This window comes from Theobroma cacao, chromosome 8 (genome assembly GCF_053813885.1).
Source record: "Theobroma cacao isolate CCN51 chromosome 8, ASM5381388v1, whole genome shotgun sequence".
Lineage (NCBI taxonomy): Eukaryota > Viridiplantae > Streptophyta > Magnoliopsida > Malvales > Malvaceae > Theobroma > Theobroma cacao.
Window position 1 is genome coordinate 2,027,505 of NC_142646.1, and position 19,488 is coordinate 2,046,992.

The following is a 19,488-nucleotide window of genomic DNA, read 5'->3' on the forward strand; positions in this document are numbered from 1 at the left end:
ATTTATTTAATTTATCTTTTATTCAATTAAAATGTTCTATTTGGTTTTACAAGTGTGACGTGCATATGATGCGATTATGAAATACATGGCATAAAATCGAGATAATGTCAAACAAAAACCTTTTATTGAACGTACTTTATGAATCTGTCCATCATACTGGTGGGATCCGGAAGTATTATCTCACCTAATAAAATACTCAAAAAACTCGCCTATGCAAATTTACTAGGTAAATCCCATCATCAAGATAGTCGTTTACGAATAAAAATAGTATTTTCATGAATACAAATCTATTACGAGTTGAAGCTTTTTATTAAAGATATTCTCCAAACCCTTCCATCATACTGGTAGGACTTAAAGGTATCTTTTCACTTAAGGAATTTTTTAAAGAAACTCACATTCGCAAACTCTCTCGGAAAGTCCTATCATCGGGGCTTATACTCATATACAGAATATTTTTATATGCCATGATATTTAACAATGCAACTATGGTACATGATGCACTCATAAATTCAATATTTGTTTCTTATCTTTAAAAAATTTACTATTTTTCTTTGTGTGCATATTTATCATGAACAAATATTTTATAGTTATTTATTGTTTTTGTATAACCATTTATATTTCATCATGTATTTTGCTATGTAAGTACTTATTTATTTTACTATATAAAATTCACAAAATCATATTTTTAGACCAAGTATTTTTTTATTCCATATATTATTATTTATATATATGTATTTTATTCATTTCCTTTTGTATTATTATGATTACCAAATTTATTGTTATCATTAATTTCTTATTTCTTTTATTTTTATATTTTTGAGTAATTGGTAATTGGTAATTAAATATATATATATATATATTTAAAATTATAGACATCGGAATTAAGACTACTCTCTTATCTCTATCATCTTATTTCTTAATTTTTCTTTTTTTTTTCTTTTTAATTGTAAATTTTAGTGATAACAAATTAATAGTTGTTGGGTCTTAGAACTTAAAATCTGAATAATGATCATCTAACTTAACTTAATAACTTAATAACAAGTAATTTACTCAAAGTTAGAGAATTTTTGTCCTAATCATAATTTTTAAATTTATAAAAGAGAATAGATTAGTCATGAAAAGAATGCATCAAGAAGTTCAAGAATGATATGGGGTAAAAAATGTTAGAATGACTACCATTTAAGTAGTCAAATTTTAAGGAACAAAAGGCATTTATTTCTTTTATTATTATTATTATTTGGATATAAACCAAATTCCAAATGTTTAGATTAAATTTGTACAAGAAGGATTGGTTAAGTGTAGTGTGGGCGTTAAATGGGCCGTCCGCTGTAGAAGGATAAAGTAATCGAGTCCAAGTTTATCTAGGTTAGGTCTAGTTTGCCCTGACAGGCCGACCCAGCTCAAGCTATTACCTTAAATGAGCTCATTCCTGGGTATTACCCAACTCAAGCTATTGCCCTGACCTTCTGACCAATTCAGGCCCCAATCTTTCTAAGGAAGAAACGTGCGACCCAAAATTTGTTAGGCCTAATTAGCGTGATAGGAAAATTGTGTTTAAAGCACAGTTGCATCCTATATAATTAGGATTAAAAAACTTTTATAATTGAATTAATTAAATATTATTTAAAAAATTAATCAAATGAAACTAAAATTGAGTATTAATTATTTCATTGGTTAATTGAATTAGATTTTTCGATTACTAATTGAATTAACTAAATTTGTTGGACTCAAGTCCGTTTTTTTATTTATATTCTTTCTATACTGATTACAAAATAAATACAGTTAAATTATGAAATTTTAACAACACCCTAAACTAAATAATCTTAAAATATTCTAACAAACTTGATTAAAAATATTAAAATGTTTCAACAAATATAAATGAAAATACACTAAAATATATCTACCTAAATTGATAATTTGATTAATAAAAAAATTCAAAATGAAAATTCATCGAATTAATTGACTTAATTGTGCTCACATTCAAATTAATCAAATTTATTCGATTATAACGGAAAATTGCTTACACCCCTAATAAGTATCATAGTGCCATGTATTGCAGCTCAAAATGGCATACTAATTATGCACCTTTTCTTTGATTTATGTAAACAGATGATTAAAACTCATTTTCATTTGGGTAGAAAAGACTTTATATTTTTCTTTAAAAAATAAAAATAAATGACTTTATAAGAATCATTATTGCAATACCTATGCAATTCCTTTTCTCTTTGATACCGTACATACATAAATTAATCATGAGCTCGGAGGGATTAATTTAATAGAATTAGAAGGTCTCATTTCATAGCAAATCTACTAATTTATATTTTGTATGTGTTTAAACGTGTTGTGTAAATATAGAGTTTTAATAGTTATATGAGAAAATACGAACATGACATAATTAATTAATTTGTGTCAGAATCTTAATCACATACACGAATATATTTAATAAGCATGAAATACGATATGACATAATTAATACGTTTATTAAACGTGCTTGATTAAATTTTATATGAAACAATAAAATTAACATGATTAAAATTTATACGATTTATAAACTATTTACATAATTGATACAATAAAAGTAAAAAATATACAAATAAAATATGATTTTGTTATTCAAATTTAAAATAAAAAATTATACATCTAATAATATTTATCAAATATAATAAAATTTAATATTAATAATTTATAATTATCTTAAAAATATAAATATTTATATAAATCAATAAATGAGTCATAATCTTATATTAAATATGTCTATACAACATGTGAAAATAATTACATGATTAAATAATAAACATGTCACAAGTTATACAGATACACGATAATATAATTAATTAATAATATCTTAAATGATTTAAGCGAGTTTGATAGAGTTTTATATCGATACAATTAATACACAATTAGTTTAAATCTAAACTTGCTTAAACTTATGTGGTGTCTTCTACAAAGTTGTCACCTATTCCCTGGAAAAGAAACCCACTTAAGACAATTGAAACTTACTAGCCTCCCCAATCTGCTGGATAATAGTAATAGGAGAGTTTTGCTGCAAACTTTCTGTCTAAAGAATCAATATTTTTCCTCGTTTTCCGGCAAACCAACCACTTTTGTCAACCTCAAAATGCATATACAGAGCCGAAATCCAACGCCCCAAAAGGATAAGAGAATTCAAAACCTAGAATCTTAGATTGAGAAATCCTGCCATCCTCACGTGGACCGGCTTTGTGCTTAACACCCGACTGTTGGCTTGCCTCCTCCTTGCTTCAATCATTTTAATGCCATCCCATTTATCTGAACTCATCACAGATACCGAACATTGTTTAAATTGAATACGTTGAATTTACCGTTGGATTTGTCTCTGCGGGCGGCAGCAACCGTCCATTTCCTCATAGCTCGACACGTGTCTGTTCGATGAAGATGGGATACTCAACCTTCACATGCTCATCACGTGGGGAATGACGAACCGCACACTTTGCTTATGGTCTGGATCAGGATTTTACAAATCGTGTCATTTCGACGAAAAATGACCAGGACTTTTTCTAAGTAATTCAAGGAGATAATAATGTTAATTATGTAAATAGTAACAATTTTATTAATAATAAATCATAAATTTATATTTCGTGTTTATTATCAATCAATAACAAAAATATTATTTTATTAATAAATTTTAAATTTTTTTATCTTTATAAATGTTATACGTTGACAATGTTAAATATAGACATTAAATTTTTGTGGGCATTAATTAATAAATGAAAAATAAATATGGGTGGCAAGCTTATGGGCACAAAACTGCGGCGATGAGGACAGGGCCTGAATTGGGAAAACCGTGGTCTTGTCTGATATCAATGAAAAGAACAGGAAGGCACCTCGCACGTTAGACGGACATCGTGCCGGACCCAGTTGTAAATAACACAAGTGGATAGATATAGATAAGGCTAAAGAGTAACAACTGCTTCTCCCTTATCCATCCAAATTCAATTATCCAACGCGCCAAAACAAGCCTAATTGTTAGTTTTCGAACTCGTTGGTTTTTTCTGTTTTGCACATTTCTAAGATATTTTGGGCTGATGAATTCAGCACAAGACGTGACAAATAAATATGCCTGGATTGATTTTTAGCCACGGTTTGCTACTAGTGGAAGGTGATAGTTCACATGTTTTTAAGCTTTTCCCATAGCCCACGGTTACCATACGACTTCGTGTCTCCCATTTATTTCATGTCAAACACGACCAGCATGGCAGCTGGCAACTAGTACTAAATGTTTCTATATTTCTAGTACTTTTTTTGTCTCTTTGCTTAATAATTGACATATCCTTAACGCGTTCACATGTACAGGGAAATTAGGGGAGAGCGGAAAAAAAATCTGACTTCATGTCCGCTTCACGCATTAACCTTTCCAGAAGATTTAATTTCCATTCATTATAGTAGAAGTTTTGGCGTACTCAATTTCTTCGCCGTTACCTCGGCATCAATTTTCTTTTCCAGACATCAAGTAGAAGATGCAAATTTGAACTTTTGTTATACTATTTTAAGTGTATAATTCTATAGAATTATTAAACTGAAGGGAGAGACTCTTCAAATCTGATTTTCATTTGTAAACTATCTTGTTTCTAGAAGAAAAAAAATTTGTCTTAAGCTGAGGCAACGTTGTCGTTGGTATTGTAATTTTAAGTACTGGCAAGATCCCTTTCAAACAAATTGGAAGCAAGATCATTTGTTCGAATATGTAATTTGAGCTAATATTAATGTTAATGATTAAAGGAAATGAACTGAAATTTGTGTTCATCTTATCATTTCCAAGATCTTTTTCATACACGCTTTTGTAAGAAAATCAAATAACAATAACCCAATGCAAAATGACACATAAAAAAGGATCGGTCGGTCAAAACCTGCTGAAAAGAATCCTATTCAGCTTCATCGGAATTCATCAGAGTGAAAGAATCAAGAACCATGGAGTAACAGCCAAAGGATCCGCTAAAAAAGTACTCTTATTTCACCGGATTTGAGGTGCATCTACCTGAAATGTACCTCTTCAATCCGCGAACTCCCAAAAAAGTCAGTGACTTGTCGCCAGCTTGACAGCTTGTGGTCGTGGGGTAAAAGATTCTGAAACGCCGACGGTCCGCTGAGTCAGCATGTGAGAGAAGATCCAAATTTCCGAATGGATAAGCCATTGGAAGCAATTTGTTAACCCAATCGAGCTAACCCTGGTTAACCAACTATCTATAAATATTTTTACCCATCTGGCTACTTCTCCAACACAAAGCAAACACAACAACAAACAATCAACTGTCTTTCACACATCAGAACAATGGCTTCCACATCTTCTGCATTCGCCTGTTTCGGCTCCTCCTCTGCTCATTTCATGGGCCACAAAGTTTCAATCAAGGAACCCAGTTCCGTGCCGACAAGTGTCCAATTCCGGCCACTCCGTGTCTCCGCCGCTTGTGCATCGACGGCTGAGAGACCGGTTTCCCACATTGCTTCTCCAGCGTCACTGTACGAGGTCTTGGGGATCCAGATGGGCGCCACTTGTCAGGAAATAAAGGCTGCTTACCGGAGACTGGCGCGAGTCCTGCATCCCGACGTCTCATCTAGCGGTCAAAATAACGCCACCGCACACGAGTTCATCAAAGTACATGAAGCTTACGCCACGCTGTCTGATCCCGAGAAACGCGCCGATTACGATCGGACGTTGTTGTTCAGACCGAGACGATCCTTCGCCGTGTCAGCGTCCGCCGCATCTATGGCCAGCCCCACGTCTTCTGGATTTTCTGGTTACACGAGGGGAAGCTGGGAAACTGATCAATGTTGGTGACACTTTGGACAAATCACGAAGTTCAGGACTGGATTTTTTAGTTGTGTAGATTTCAGAGTGATGATTGGAAACTTTGCCCCCTGATTTTCATTGTTTTGGGCCTTTTGGTTTTTGGGGAGAACTGATAACTGCTAACACTCCTGTCTGTAAATAGAAAAATATTTAAACTAAAACAGGCGGCTTTTTTATAGCCTGAGTTTGTAAAGTTTGGATTTTCTTATATCATTCATGGATTCAGTGTTCTGTTTCTTTAGTTTTATGGTTTCAGTGTCAGAAATCTTAGGATTGAATAATAAATACTACCAATCTGTTAGTTAAAGCTGAGTTGCGTAGATACCACTCAGATTAGATTGGGGATTTTTATTAGGCAAATGCAAAGTTCTCAAGACGTCGAGACCAGAAATCAAGTTGAATACCAGTTTCATAGTCCGATCGCAGACTTCAAATGTAACTAAAAGGGATGATATATTGTTGCTTCACTCATCGTTTCATTATGGTTAGCATGTGCAGAATGGAATTTATGGATAAGATCTACGGAATTAGGCGAAACTTAATGCAATTATTGGCCTGCCAATGGGAAAATTTCAGGACTTGGGACCAAAAAAAAAAAAAAAAACCCAAGACGAAGAAGAAAACACAAATCCTGTGCACTCTGTTTCGTGAGGGCGGATTCAGATAAGCCAGAAAAAGTGATCTAATTGGAAACTCCGATAACATTCACTGATCAATCAAACTGCCACATAAAAGGAAGGAAATGTTTATTCCTTTGATTCCAAATGACTCGTTACAATCATAGAGACTCAAATGTGTATGTTACGATTATTCTTTGTCCAGGATAAACGCAACAGCTCAGCAAAAAATCGAAAAAGTCTCCAAAGTATAGTGGGATAATACAAGTCAATGCTTATCTAATTTCATGATCGAACGGCCACACTGCAAAAAGCATTGGACCTAGAGGAAGACTACGTGTTGTCAGCTTATCATCAATGCAGATTTAGGATTCCTTTATCTTTCGGAAACCTCAAAGGATGACACCTTTTTTGATGTTGAGTTTCATTTCTCAAGACCCAAAAGGGCGAACAAAAAGATGGATGAGATAAAAATTACTACTAATTTCATCTAGCATTTGGTGTATGTATGATGCCAATGATAGCTTTTCTGTTGTGTTGTGTAAGGGTATTTTCAGAAATAATAATAATAGAAAAAAAACAACTACCGTTATTTATCTCATCTCTATTCTATTATTTGAGATCTACCAAATAAATAAAATAAAGGGATATGAATAATTCAACGTAATCATTTTTCTTTTATTATAGTAAATATCCTTTTAATTAATCTAACGCTAACGCACCTGGTACAGGACAGAATAACCAAAGTTTTATTTATTTGCTTCATAAAAAATACCAACATTCTAGAACGACTTACCAATTATATCCATGAAAGGGAAACAAGTTCTATTATTTACAATTCCCTTGAAATAGCTCAAATGTTGGACTTTAATCTAATTTTCACAGCCCAAGGATAATGCCAGAGCTTGTTTGCTTGTTTAATTGAATTGGACCAAACTTCAAGCACGCTTTTGAAAGCTGCTTTAACACAAAGCCCTTAATTGGGCCTAAGTCACGGGCTCCAGTGAAAGGGAAAAACGTCTCCCATCAAATATGATGACCAAGGCATTAGAGTTTAGGAATACTTTTTCTACCAGAAAAGTGCTTTAGGCGCCGCATGCTTGAATATAAAAAGGGAGTTGTTAGGGTATTTTTTTTTGTTTTCTTCACCACTAACGCCCTTTGTTGCAACATCCTTAACCCGATTTCTTGATAGTGGTGAGTGATGAGTCTCAAGGACGAGTTGCCTCCTTCAAACCTCGCCGAGGTATATGCTTTCATTGTACTAGTTTTTTTTAGTTTCATCTTTCTTTATACGATCTTTCTATTTAGCTTTGTCCAGATATATATTTTTTAAGCTTTATCTCTCTTTATACTTCAATTTTGTATTTTAGATTTAGATTCTTGTTTTAAATTTGATATAAATATATATACTAATTATCCAATCCTAATCGTTTGTATATTTTTTATTTTTATGATTGTTGTAAGTCAATGATAATATGATTACAATTTTTGTTAGTAACAAATATTTTCTTTTTTGAAATTTTTAGGGTACCATTAAAGAGTTGGTTTATTCACGATTTGGTAGAATTAATTGATAAACTCTTCAATTTTATAAAATTTGTAACTTTTATTTTATTTCTAACTTTTTAATAGAATTCAACATTTGTTATTTTTTTACAGGATAAGCTGAGCGGATGTTCTTCCAATCCTCCATCCTTAATTAAACAAAATATTTTGAATTTTAAAAAAGATGTAGAAGCAATAACTTGGAATTGAATGGTTTTTATTACTCATACTTTGGCTGCATTCAGTCTTATTTGCAACAACTTGGAAGGGTATAGTCGATGCTCGATTAATCATCTGTCACGTTATTTCTATTGTCAGTCTTTGGGGAACTAGTTTTTTGGGATTAAATGATTTAAGTGGATGGTGGTTACTTGTCTTTCTCGAGAAGGAATCTTTGAATGGAGATGAAGAGGACATAGAAATTGCAGCTCCAATCTGGTTTCCTATCATTCCCGGTGCAGCATGTTGTTTATTTTTGCTTTTAGCTAGAATAATCTGTTGGCCCATTAATAACTATGTGGTGAAGCCTAAATCTGAAGATTTACCTACGCTCGTAGGTCTCTACTGGCTTGGTTTTAGCCTTTTGATCCTCTTGGCTTTTGTTTTTGCCTTTGTCACGATAATCAGTTGTGCAACTGCAGCAGCTACTCCGACTTCAGATCTCGAGATGAGTGTTGATCAACCTGCTTCTTGTACCGGTACAAACCATGGAAGAGAAAGGAAAATGAAAAGATTCAATATTCTTAAAATTAATTATGGGCTACTTGTACGAGTTTTGTTATTGTTTTGTCTCTTGCCATTTAGAAATCGATCTTAAAGAGTTATTTACTTCAGTTTTTATGTGGATCATAACTTTATATTATTGTCTTTATTAGTTTGTTATTTATAGGCAGTAATGAGTCAAACTTGCTTAGAATAATTTTGTGAAATACTTTTGTGTTAATTAATAGTTACTAATTTTTTGCTCTTGTTTGGTAAAAAAGCTTGTAAAATTGTCTTTAATATTCAGTACAAATCTATAAAGAATAGATTAAAAATAATATTCAGAATATCTTCTAAACCTTTTTTTAAACAGAGTCTCTAACTTTAACACTTCGAATTTTCAATTAGTTCTATCAATTTTATTTTATTTTTTGAAAGAGTTTTATCAATTTTATTATATAATGTGACGATGCTCGTGAAATTCTTGTCCTCGCCCATTAACAATATAAAAGTTGGAGTTGCCCACTAACAACTCTATGGTCTAGTGTGCCCTGACCGGCTGACCCAACTCAGGCTATTTCCTTGAATGAGCTCATTCCTGGGTATTACCTAACTCAAGCTATTGCCCTGACAGGCTGACCAATTCAGGCCCCAACCTTTCTAAGAAAGAAACGCGGGACCCCAAATTTTTTAGGCTCAATTAGCGTGATAGGAACATTGTGTTCAAGGCACACTTGCATCCTATATAATTAGGATTAAAAAACTTTTATAATTGCATTAGTTAAATATTATTTAAAAGATTAATCAGATGAATCAAAATTTGAATATTAATTATTTAACTGGTTAATCGAATTAGATTGTTTAATTCGATTACTAATTGAATTAACTAAATTTTTTGGACTCAAGTCCATTTTTTTATATATATATTCTTTCTATACCAGTTACAAAATAAATACAGTTACATTATGAAATTTTAACAACACCCTAAACCATATAATATTAAAATATGCTAACAAACATGATTAAAAATATTAAAATGTTTTAACAAGTATGAAAAAAAGTTATCCATCCAGATTCAATTATCCAACGCGCCAAAACAAGCCTAATTGTTAGTTTTCGAACTCATTGGTTTTTTCTGTTTTGCACATTTCTAAGATTTGGGCTGATGAATCCAGCACAAGACGTGACAAATAAATATGCTTGGATTGCTTTTTAGCCACGGTTTGCTACTAGTGGAAGGTGATAGTTCACATGTTTTTAAGCTTTTCCTATAGCCCACAGTTACCATACGACTTCGTGTCTCCCATTCATTTCATGTCAAACAGGACCACCATGGCAGTTGGCAACTAGTACTAAATGTTTCCATATTTCTAGTACTTTTTTTGTCTCTTTGCTTAATAATTGAAATATCCTTAGCGCGTTCACATGTACAGGGAAATTAGGGGAGAGCGGAAAATAAATCTGACTTCATGTCCGCTTCATGCATTAACCTTTCCAGAAGATTTAATTTTCCATTCATTATAGTAGAAGTTTTGGCGTACTCAATTTCTTCGCCATTACCTCAGCATCAATTTTCTTTTCCAGACATCAAGTAGATGATGCAAATTTGAACTTTTGTTATACTATTTTAAGTGCATAATTCTATAGAATTATTAAACTGAAGGGAGAGACTCTTCAAATCTGATTTTTCATTTGTAAACTATCTTGTTTCTAGAAGAAAAAAATTTGTCTTCAACTGAGGCAACGTTGTCGTTGGTATTGTAATTTAAAGTACTGGCAAAATCCCTTCCAAACAAATTGGAAGCAAGATCATTTGTTCAAATATGTCATTTGAGCTAATATTAATGTTAATGATTAAAGGAAATGAACTGAAATTTGAGGGCATCTTATCATTTCCAAGATCTTTTTCATATATGCTTATGTAAGAAAATCAAATAACAATAACCCAATGCAAAATGACACCGTAAAAAAGGATCGGGAGGTCAAAACCTGCTGAAAAGAATCCTATTCAGCTTCATCGGAATTCATATCAGAGTGAAAGAATCAAGAACCATGGAGTAACAGCCAAAAGATCCGCTAAAAAACTACTCTTATTTCACGGGGTTTGAGGTGCATCTTCCTGAAATGTGCCTTTTTAATCAGCGACCTCCCAAAAAAGTCAGTGACTTGTCGCCAGCTTGACAGCTTGTGGTCGTGGGGTAAAAGATTCTGAAACGCCGACGGTTCGCTGAGTCAGCATGTGAGAGAAGATCCAAATTTCCAAATGGATAAGCCATTGGAAGCAATTTGTTAAACCAATCGAGCTAACCCTGGTTAACCAATTATCTATAAATATCCTTACCCATCTGGCTACTTCTCCAACACAAAGTAAACACAACAACAAACAATTAACGGTCTTTGGCACATCAGAACAATGGCTTCCACATCTTCTGCATTCGCCTGTTTCGGCTCCTCCTCTGCTCATTTCATGGGCCACAAAGTTTCAATCAAGGAACCCAGTTCCGTGCCGACAAGTGTCCAATTCCGGCCACTCCGTGTCTCCGCCGCCTGCGCATCGGCGGCTGAGAGACCGGTTTCCCACATTGCTTCTCCAGCGTCACTGTACGAGGTCTTGGGGATCCAGATGGGCACCACTTGTCAGGAAATCAAGGCTGCTTATCGGAGACTGGCGCGAGTCCTGCATCCCGACGCCTCATCTAGCGGTCAAAATAACGCCACCGCACACGAGTTCATCAAAGTACATGAAGCTTACGCCACGCTTTCTGATCCCGAGAAACGTGCCGATTATGATCGGACGTTGTTGTTCAGACCGAGACGATCCTTTGCCGTGTCAGCGTCTGCCGCATCTATGGCCAGCCCCACGTCTTCTGGATTTTCTGGTTACACGCGGGGAAGCTGGGAAACTGATCAATGTTGGTGACACTTTGGACAAATCACGAAGTTCAGGACTGGATTTTTCAGTTGTGTAGATTTCAGAGTGATGAATGGAAACTTCGCCCCCTGATTTTTATTGTTTTGGGCCTTCTGGTTTTTGGGGAAAACTGATAACTGCTAATACCCCGTCTGTAAATAGAAAAAGATTTGACCTAAAACAGGCAGCTTTTTTATAGTCTGAGTGTATAAAGTTTGGATTTTCTTATATCATTCATGGATTCAGTGTTCTGTTTCTTTAGTTTTATGGTTTCAATGTCAGAAAACTTAGGATTGAATAATAAATACTACCAATCTCAATCTGTTAGTTAAAACTGAGTTGCATAGATCCCACTCAGATTAGGCTGGGGATTTTTATTAGGCAAATGCAAAGTTTTCAAGACGTTGAGACCAGACATCAAGTTGAATATCAGTTTCATAGTCCGATCGCAGACTTCAAATGTAACTAAAAGGGGTGATATATTGTTACTTCACTCATCGTTTCATAATGGTTTGCATGTGCAGGATGGAATTTATGGATAAGAGCTACGGAATTAGGCCAAACTTATTGCAATTATTGGCCTGCCAACGGGAAAATTTCAGGAGTTGGGACAAAAAAACCAGGACGAAGAAGAAAACACAGCTCCTCTGCACTGTTTCGTGAGGGCAGATTTAGATAAGTCGGAAAAAGTGATCTAATTGGAAACTCCGATAACATTCACTGATCAATCAAACTGCTACATAACAGGAAGGAAATGTTTATTCCTTTGATTCCAAATGACTCGTTACAATCATAGAGACTCGAATGTGTATGTTACGATTATTCTTTGTCCAGGATAAATGCAACAGCTCAGCAAAAAGCCGAAAAGGTCTTAAAAAAATAGTAGGATAATACAAGTCAATGCTTATCTAATTTCATGATCCAACGTTAACACCGCAAAAAACATTCGACCTACACTTGCTGATTCCTTTATCTTCCGGAAACCTCAAAGGATGACACTTTTTTTATGTTGAGTTTCATTCCTCAAAACCCAAAAAGCCGAACAATAAGATGGGTGAGATTAAAATTACTACTAATTTCATCTAGCATTCAGTGTATGTATGATGCCAATGATAGCTTTTCTGTTGTGTTGTGTAAGAGCATTTTCAGCAATAATAATAATACAAAAAAAAAAAGAACAACTACCATTATTTATCTCATCTCTGCTATTTGAGATCTACCAAATAAATAAAATAAAGGGATATAAATAATTCAACGTAATCATTTTTCTTTTATTATAGTAGATATCCTTGTCATTAATCTAACACTAAAGCACCTGGTATAGAACAGAATAACCAAAGTTCTGTTCATTTGCTTCATAAAAAATACCAACATTCTAGAACGACTTACTAATTATATCCATGAAAGGGAAACTAGTTCTATTATTTATAAATTACAATTCCCTTGAAATAATGCAAATCTTGGACTTTAATCTAATTTTCATAGCCCAAGGATATATGCCAGAGCTTGTTTGCTTTTTTTTAATTGATTCGGACCAAACTTCAAGTAGGCTTTGAAAGCTGCTTTAATACAAAGGCCTTGATTGGGCCTAAGACATTGGCTCCAGTGGCAGGTAAAAACGATTACCATCAAATATAATGAACTGGGCATTAGAGTTTAGGAATACTTGTTTTACCAGAAAAGTGCTTTAGGCGCTGCATGCTTGAATATAAAAAGGGTGTCATTATTAGGTTTTTTATTTTTATTTTTATTTTCTTCACCACTAACACCCTTAGTTTCAACAGCCATAAGACGATTTCTTGATAGTGGCGAGTGATGAGTCTAAAGGACGAGTTGCCTCTTTCAAACCTTGCCGAGGTATATACTTTCATTGCAATAGTTTTTTCAGTTTTATCTTTCTTTATACGATCTTTCTATTTAGCATTGTAATATTTTCTAGAAGAAAAGAAATTGTCTTAAGCTGAGGCAACGTTGTCGTTGGTATTGTAATTTTAAGTATTGGCAAGATCCCTTTCAAACAAATTGGAAGCAAGATCATTTGTTCGAGTATGTAATTTGAGCTAATATTAATGTTAATGATTAAAGGAAATGAACTGAAATTTGTGTTCATCTTATCATCTCCAAGATCTTTTTCATACACGCTTATGTAAGAAAATCAAATAACAATAACCCAATGCAAAATGACACATAAAAAAGGATCCGGCGTTAATTAATAGTTACTAATATTTTTACTCATAAAAAGCTCGTGAAATTATCTCAGACACGATTTACTATTGCATCTAACTTTAACTCTTCAAAATTTTAATTAATTTTACCAATTCTATTATATTTGGGATATGTTTGAATTTGTTTCAATTAATTTTATTATATTCGGGAGGTCTTACTTTGAAATTCATCATTAGATTTTTTATGAAATTTAGAAAAAAAAATAAAGAAAAAAGCTATGATATGTATAATGAAGCATGAGCGAACCCTAAGTAGATGAAGCAAGAAGGAACCCTAAGTAGGATGAAGCGCACTCATAATTTAATTTTTCATGAGAATAAGTCATAAATTGAATAATATTATCATTTCATCTAATTTTATTAAAAAAAATTTATTAAAAAATTTTATCAACTTTTATCCTTATCCCCGAAACTATTTATCACTTTGCCCATATACTTGGGTTTAAGTGACCTAAATGCAAGTGCCATGCAATGATAAAAAAAAAAAAAAAAACTAAGTGAAGAAAGAAAGTGGAAGTGAGAAAAGACATAAAAAAATTTAAAAAAACTCAATTTTTTTAATTAAATAAATAAAAATAAAAAATAATCGATTTGTTGTTTAAAGAGTCTAGTTTGGAGTTGAATATTTGCTTCGGTTTGTATGTAGATCATAGCTTTAAATTATTGTCTTAATTAATTTGTTAATTATAAGTAGTAATATTATTTGGTAAAAAGCTTGTGAAATTGTCTTTTGAATGTACAAAGAATAGATTAAAAATAATATTAAACACACCTTCTAAAACTGCTTTTTTTATAAGCCACATACCTTCTATCTTATTTGGCATAAAAGCTTGTGAAATTCTCTAGGTTTCTTTCGCTATCTAGTGATATATATATTTTTTTATTTTGCATTCAATTGGAGAATGGGATTTATTGTTAACACAGAGAAGCTTGTACAAATAAAGGCAAAAGATGAAGTAAAATAATTTATGTATTATCAAATAATCAAATAAATATTACTATGTCATTAATAAAAAAATAAATATATTAAAAATATTAAAAACTAAATAATTATATTTAAAAACTTAAAAAAATTACTTTAACATACTTATAAAGTGACATCACATTAAATATAAACTATTAAATTAGTGTCAATGATAGAATGCATTAATTAATAAATGAAAAATAAATATGTGCATTCGAGCATTTGGTTCATTAGTCAAAATATAATCTCTTACTTAAAAAATAAGTTTGAATCTTCTTCCTTTAATTTTAAGAAAAATGAAAAATAAATATGCACCTTTTCTAAGGGATCTTGCCAATGCTTAAAACATCTAGATAAAGGAAGCAAAAGTGAACTAATAATCAATTTAAAATAATTGAAAATTATTTGAAATAGGTGCTAAAAAGTTATAAAAATCTCACCTATAAAGATATCACTGACACTCTCAAATGTAAATGAATAAAGGATGAAATAAGATTCTTTTTCGATGAAAGTAACAGAACAAGGGCCAAACACACCAAGTAGCTTCATGAAGATCTAAAACTACTGTGTACTTAAGAAGCAAAATCAGAATGTCATTAATAGTACTTGAGAAGCACTTTACGATTGATACACCTTAACAACTTAATATTCACACAATTCTACCTTTTAAACCAAACAAAAGAACAAGCATAAATATCTAAGGTTTGATCTAATAGACCATACAATCAAGGTTTGATCTAATAGACCATACAATCTTCACTTTCACCAGCAATCTCACCTTCGACGGTAACTGAGGCAGCAGCAAGCTTACCTACGACTGTAACCGAGGCAATAGCAACCTTGCCGGTAATAGCATCAACAAGCTCAACTTCTTGAGCATCAGCAAGCTCAGCCTTATATCTCCTCTCCATCAATAATAAAATAATAATATTAGATGTTAATTACATTAAATTTATTTTTTAAAATTGATTAAAATATGAATAAGTTGAAAACAATGAATAAATTCTTTAAAAGAAAAAAATGCAAATCTTCCAAATCAGGGGTGAAGCCTCTTTATGTGACAAGGGCTTTTTTACATACTACATAAACTTTTTAAATTTTTTTTATAAATTTTCATAATGACCCCTTCAAAATAAAATTTTATTTAATAATTAATATAAATAAATAATAACAAAATAATTTCATATGATTGATTCAATTTTAAAGTTTTTTTTTCTTTTTATTTATAATAATAATATTATTTTATTTATTTATTTATTTATTTCTATTATGTTTACTCATATGTTCTAAATCTCTATAGATTTTTTTTTCACAAATTCCTACGAACATCAATCATATTTTTTTTCTTTCTTTTTTATTATGTCATATGTGAATTTTATCTTATACTTGTGATGTTATTTTTTTTTGTTATGCAAATTTTATTTTCTATGACTTTAATATTTAAAAATAAATAAATTATTATGTAATTATCAAATATAAGTTGCAATGTTGCATTGCTGCTTAGAATTTCATTAATATATCATTTTTTAGTCAAAGTAACCAATGCATTTTAGCATGTATATTGTAAAATTTGAGTAACAAGGGTACACATACAAATTGATATAATAAAATAATTACATTTCTTTCAATACAATTTTATTTATTATATATTTTTAATAGCCTTCAAAATAATTTTTTATTTAATAATTATTTTTAGTCCTCAAGCTGTTTAATAAAATTAGAACCATTATGGTTAACATATTGCTAGTTAAGCCTAGCAAATAAATTTTAAACTAATATGTTAAGCCTATCAAATTTAAAAAAATTAAAAGTGACTGCAGTAATCCAAACTCATTAAATTTTAATATAAATCTAACTTATCATAACATATTATATCTTAACAATCCAACCTAACAACTTATCATAACAAATTATATCTTAATAGTTTAACCTAATAACGCAATACGTTAATTAACAATTTAAGAGACAAATAGAAAGTAAAAGGAGAAGTAGAACATACAAAGTAAAGAGACTATTCATTTAAGTTTGAAAATTTGTTTTTTCTTCTACTCTTGCATATAGAGAGTGAGAGAGACTCTTTTAATGGTTCTATTCAGTCTCATATGTAAATATATGATACTATCATTACTGTTAATATAAATTTTTTTGTATGTTAAATGTATTGTGAATTTTATTTAATATTTTAGATGAGTGATAATTGAATTATATATAAAGTTTTCTTTGATTATTTAGTGTTTTTTTTGGTTTGACCCCCTTTAAATATTTTGTAGCTTTGCTTCTAATCCAAATGATTTTCTTACACTTGAATTGAACCTCCAAGCCTGTGAATCAAAACATCTAAAACTCCAACTTGATGAAATGGATGTTTTTTAGTACAAAGTTAACAATCAATGAATTTGAATCCAATAAATATTGTTAAGAACAACTTTCCTAAAAGACTATTTTAAATTTTTTTTTTCTTGATTTACATATTATATAAAATTATTATTTATTGTAAATATTTTAATTATTGGTTAAGTTCAACCTATTCGTTTTTTAAATTTTTAACCTTTAGTCCTTTGTCTTTGACTGTCCAATAAAAAGTTGATTAATTCCGTCCCTTATTACCATGAGAACGAGTCATAAATTTGATTGTAGAAATAAATTTAAAATAATAATATATCATTTCATCGTATTTTATTAAAAATTTTTATAAAAAATATCTTACTTTTACCTTTACTCCGCAAACGAAATTCATCACGTCAACTTACATGCCTACCCTCCGCCCTACATGCTAAAAGAAATAGTCTACCTACCTTAAAGTTCACTTGCTGCAAATGCTTCTCTAAATGTCTTCTCTCTCTTTTTTTTTATTTGTAACCTTAACGTGTATGCAACAATTTAAAAAAAAAAATTTGTGAGGAGAGAAAGTGAGAGAAAAGTAAAAAAAAAATAAATTTAAAAGTGCTCAATTTTTTGATTAAATAAATAAATAATAAAAATAATAAACCCAACATATATCCGAGAACACTAAGCTGGGTGAGATAAAAATTACTACTAATTTCATCTAGCATTTGGCGTATAATAACTTTTCTGTTGTGTTGTGTAAGCGCATTTTCAACAATAAAAATAATAGAAAAAAAAAACAACTACCATTATTTATCTCATATCTATTCTATTATTTGAGATCTACCAAACAAATAAAGTAAAAGGATAAGAATAATTTAACCTAATCATTTTTCGTTTATTATACTATATATTCGTTCGATTAATCTAACTCACCTGGTATAGGACAGAATAACCAAAGTTTTATTTATTTGCTTCATAAAAAATACCAACATTCTAGAACCACTTACTAATTATATCCATGAAGGGGAAACGAGTTCTATTATTTACAATTCCCTTGAAATAGCACAAATGTTGAACTTTAATCTAATTTTCACAGCCCAAGGATAATGCCAGAGCTTGTTTGCTTGTTTATTTGAATTGGACCAAACTTCAAGTACGCTTTTGAAAGCTGCTTTAACACAAAGGCCTTCATTGGGCCTTAGTCACGGGCTCCAGTGGAAGGTGAAAACGTTTACCATCAAATATGATGACCTAGGCATTAGAGTTTAGGAATACTTGTTCTACCAGCTTTTAGCGCCGCATGCTTGAATATAAATAGGGTGCATTGTTAGGTTCTTTTGTTTTTGTTTTCTTCACCACCAACACCCATAGTTTCAACAGCCTTAAGCCGATTTCTTGATTGTGGTGAGTGATGAGTCTCAAGGACGAGTTGCCTCCTTCAAACCCTGCCGAGGTGTATGCTTTCATTGTAATAGTTTTTTTAGTTTCATCTTTCTTTATACGATCTTTTTATTTAACCTTGTCCGGACATATATTTGTATGATTTTTCATTGCAATAGTTTTTTAAGTTTTATCTCTCTTTATACTTCAATTTTGTATTTTAGATTTAGAATCTTGTTTTAAAATTGATATAAATACATATACTAATTAGCCTATCCTAATCGTTTGTATATTTTTTATTTTTATGATTGTTGTAAGTCAATGATAATATGATTACAATTTTTGTTAATAACAAATATTTCCTCTCTTTTTTTTTTTAAATATTAGGGGTACATTGAATGATTTGGTAGAATTAATTGATAAACTCTTCAATTCTATAAAATTTATAATATTTATTTTATATCTATTTTTCAATAGAATTCAACTTTTGTTATTTTTTTACAGGGTAAGCAGAGCGGATGTTCTTCCAATTCTCCATCCTTAATTAAACAAAATATTTTGAAATTTAAAAAAGATGTGAAGCAATAAAAATGACAAGATTCGATTGCATTTTATTATTGTCATGTGCAATTGAAATGACAATAACAATAAAACAGTACGATTAAATATAAATTTTAAAAAGTTATTAAAAAAAGTAATTTTTTTTAAAAATAAAATTTTCAAAAAGATGTAGAAGCAATAAAAATGACAAGATTCGATTGCATTTTATTATTGTCATGTGCAATTGAAATGACAATAACAATAAAACAGTCAGATTAAATATAAATTTTGAAAAGTTATTAAAAAAAGTAATTTTTTTTAAAAAAATAAAATTTTCAAAAAAAAACTTCCTGAGCTTTTTCTTCTCTTTTTTTTAAAAAATATAAAAAAAATTTAATTTTTATTTAAAAAATATTTTTATCTGTTAAAAATAATTATAATATTAC

The 19,488-nt window shown here is 31.0% G+C and overlaps 1 long non-coding RNA gene and 2 pseudogenes across 2 annotated transcripts; all 3 read left to right on the forward strand.

The window, feature by feature from the left end:
- Positions 1 to 4,896: 4,896 nt before the first annotated feature.
- Positions 4,897 to 6,068, forward strand: LOC108663131 (chaperone protein dnaJ 11, chloroplastic pseudogene; annotated as a pseudogene). Its single transcript, XR_016028019.1, has one exon. The product of XR_016028019.1 is annotated as a chaperone protein dnaJ 11, chloroplastic pseudogene (transcript).
- A 1,455-nt stretch (positions 6,069 to 7,523) lies between these two features.
- LOC108663068 (uncharacterized) lies at positions 7,524 to 8,825 on the forward strand. The gene is made up of 2 exons (XR_001928986.2): positions 7,524 to 7,690; positions 8,107 to 8,825. It is a non-coding gene; the product is annotated as an uncharacterized LOC108663068 (long non-coding RNA).
- Positions 8,826 to 11,047: 2,222 nt separating this feature from the next.
- LOC18591565 (chaperone protein dnaJ 11, chloroplastic pseudogene) lies at positions 11,048 to 11,866 on the forward strand (annotated as a pseudogene).
- Positions 11,867 to 19,488: the final 7,622 nt, after the last annotated feature.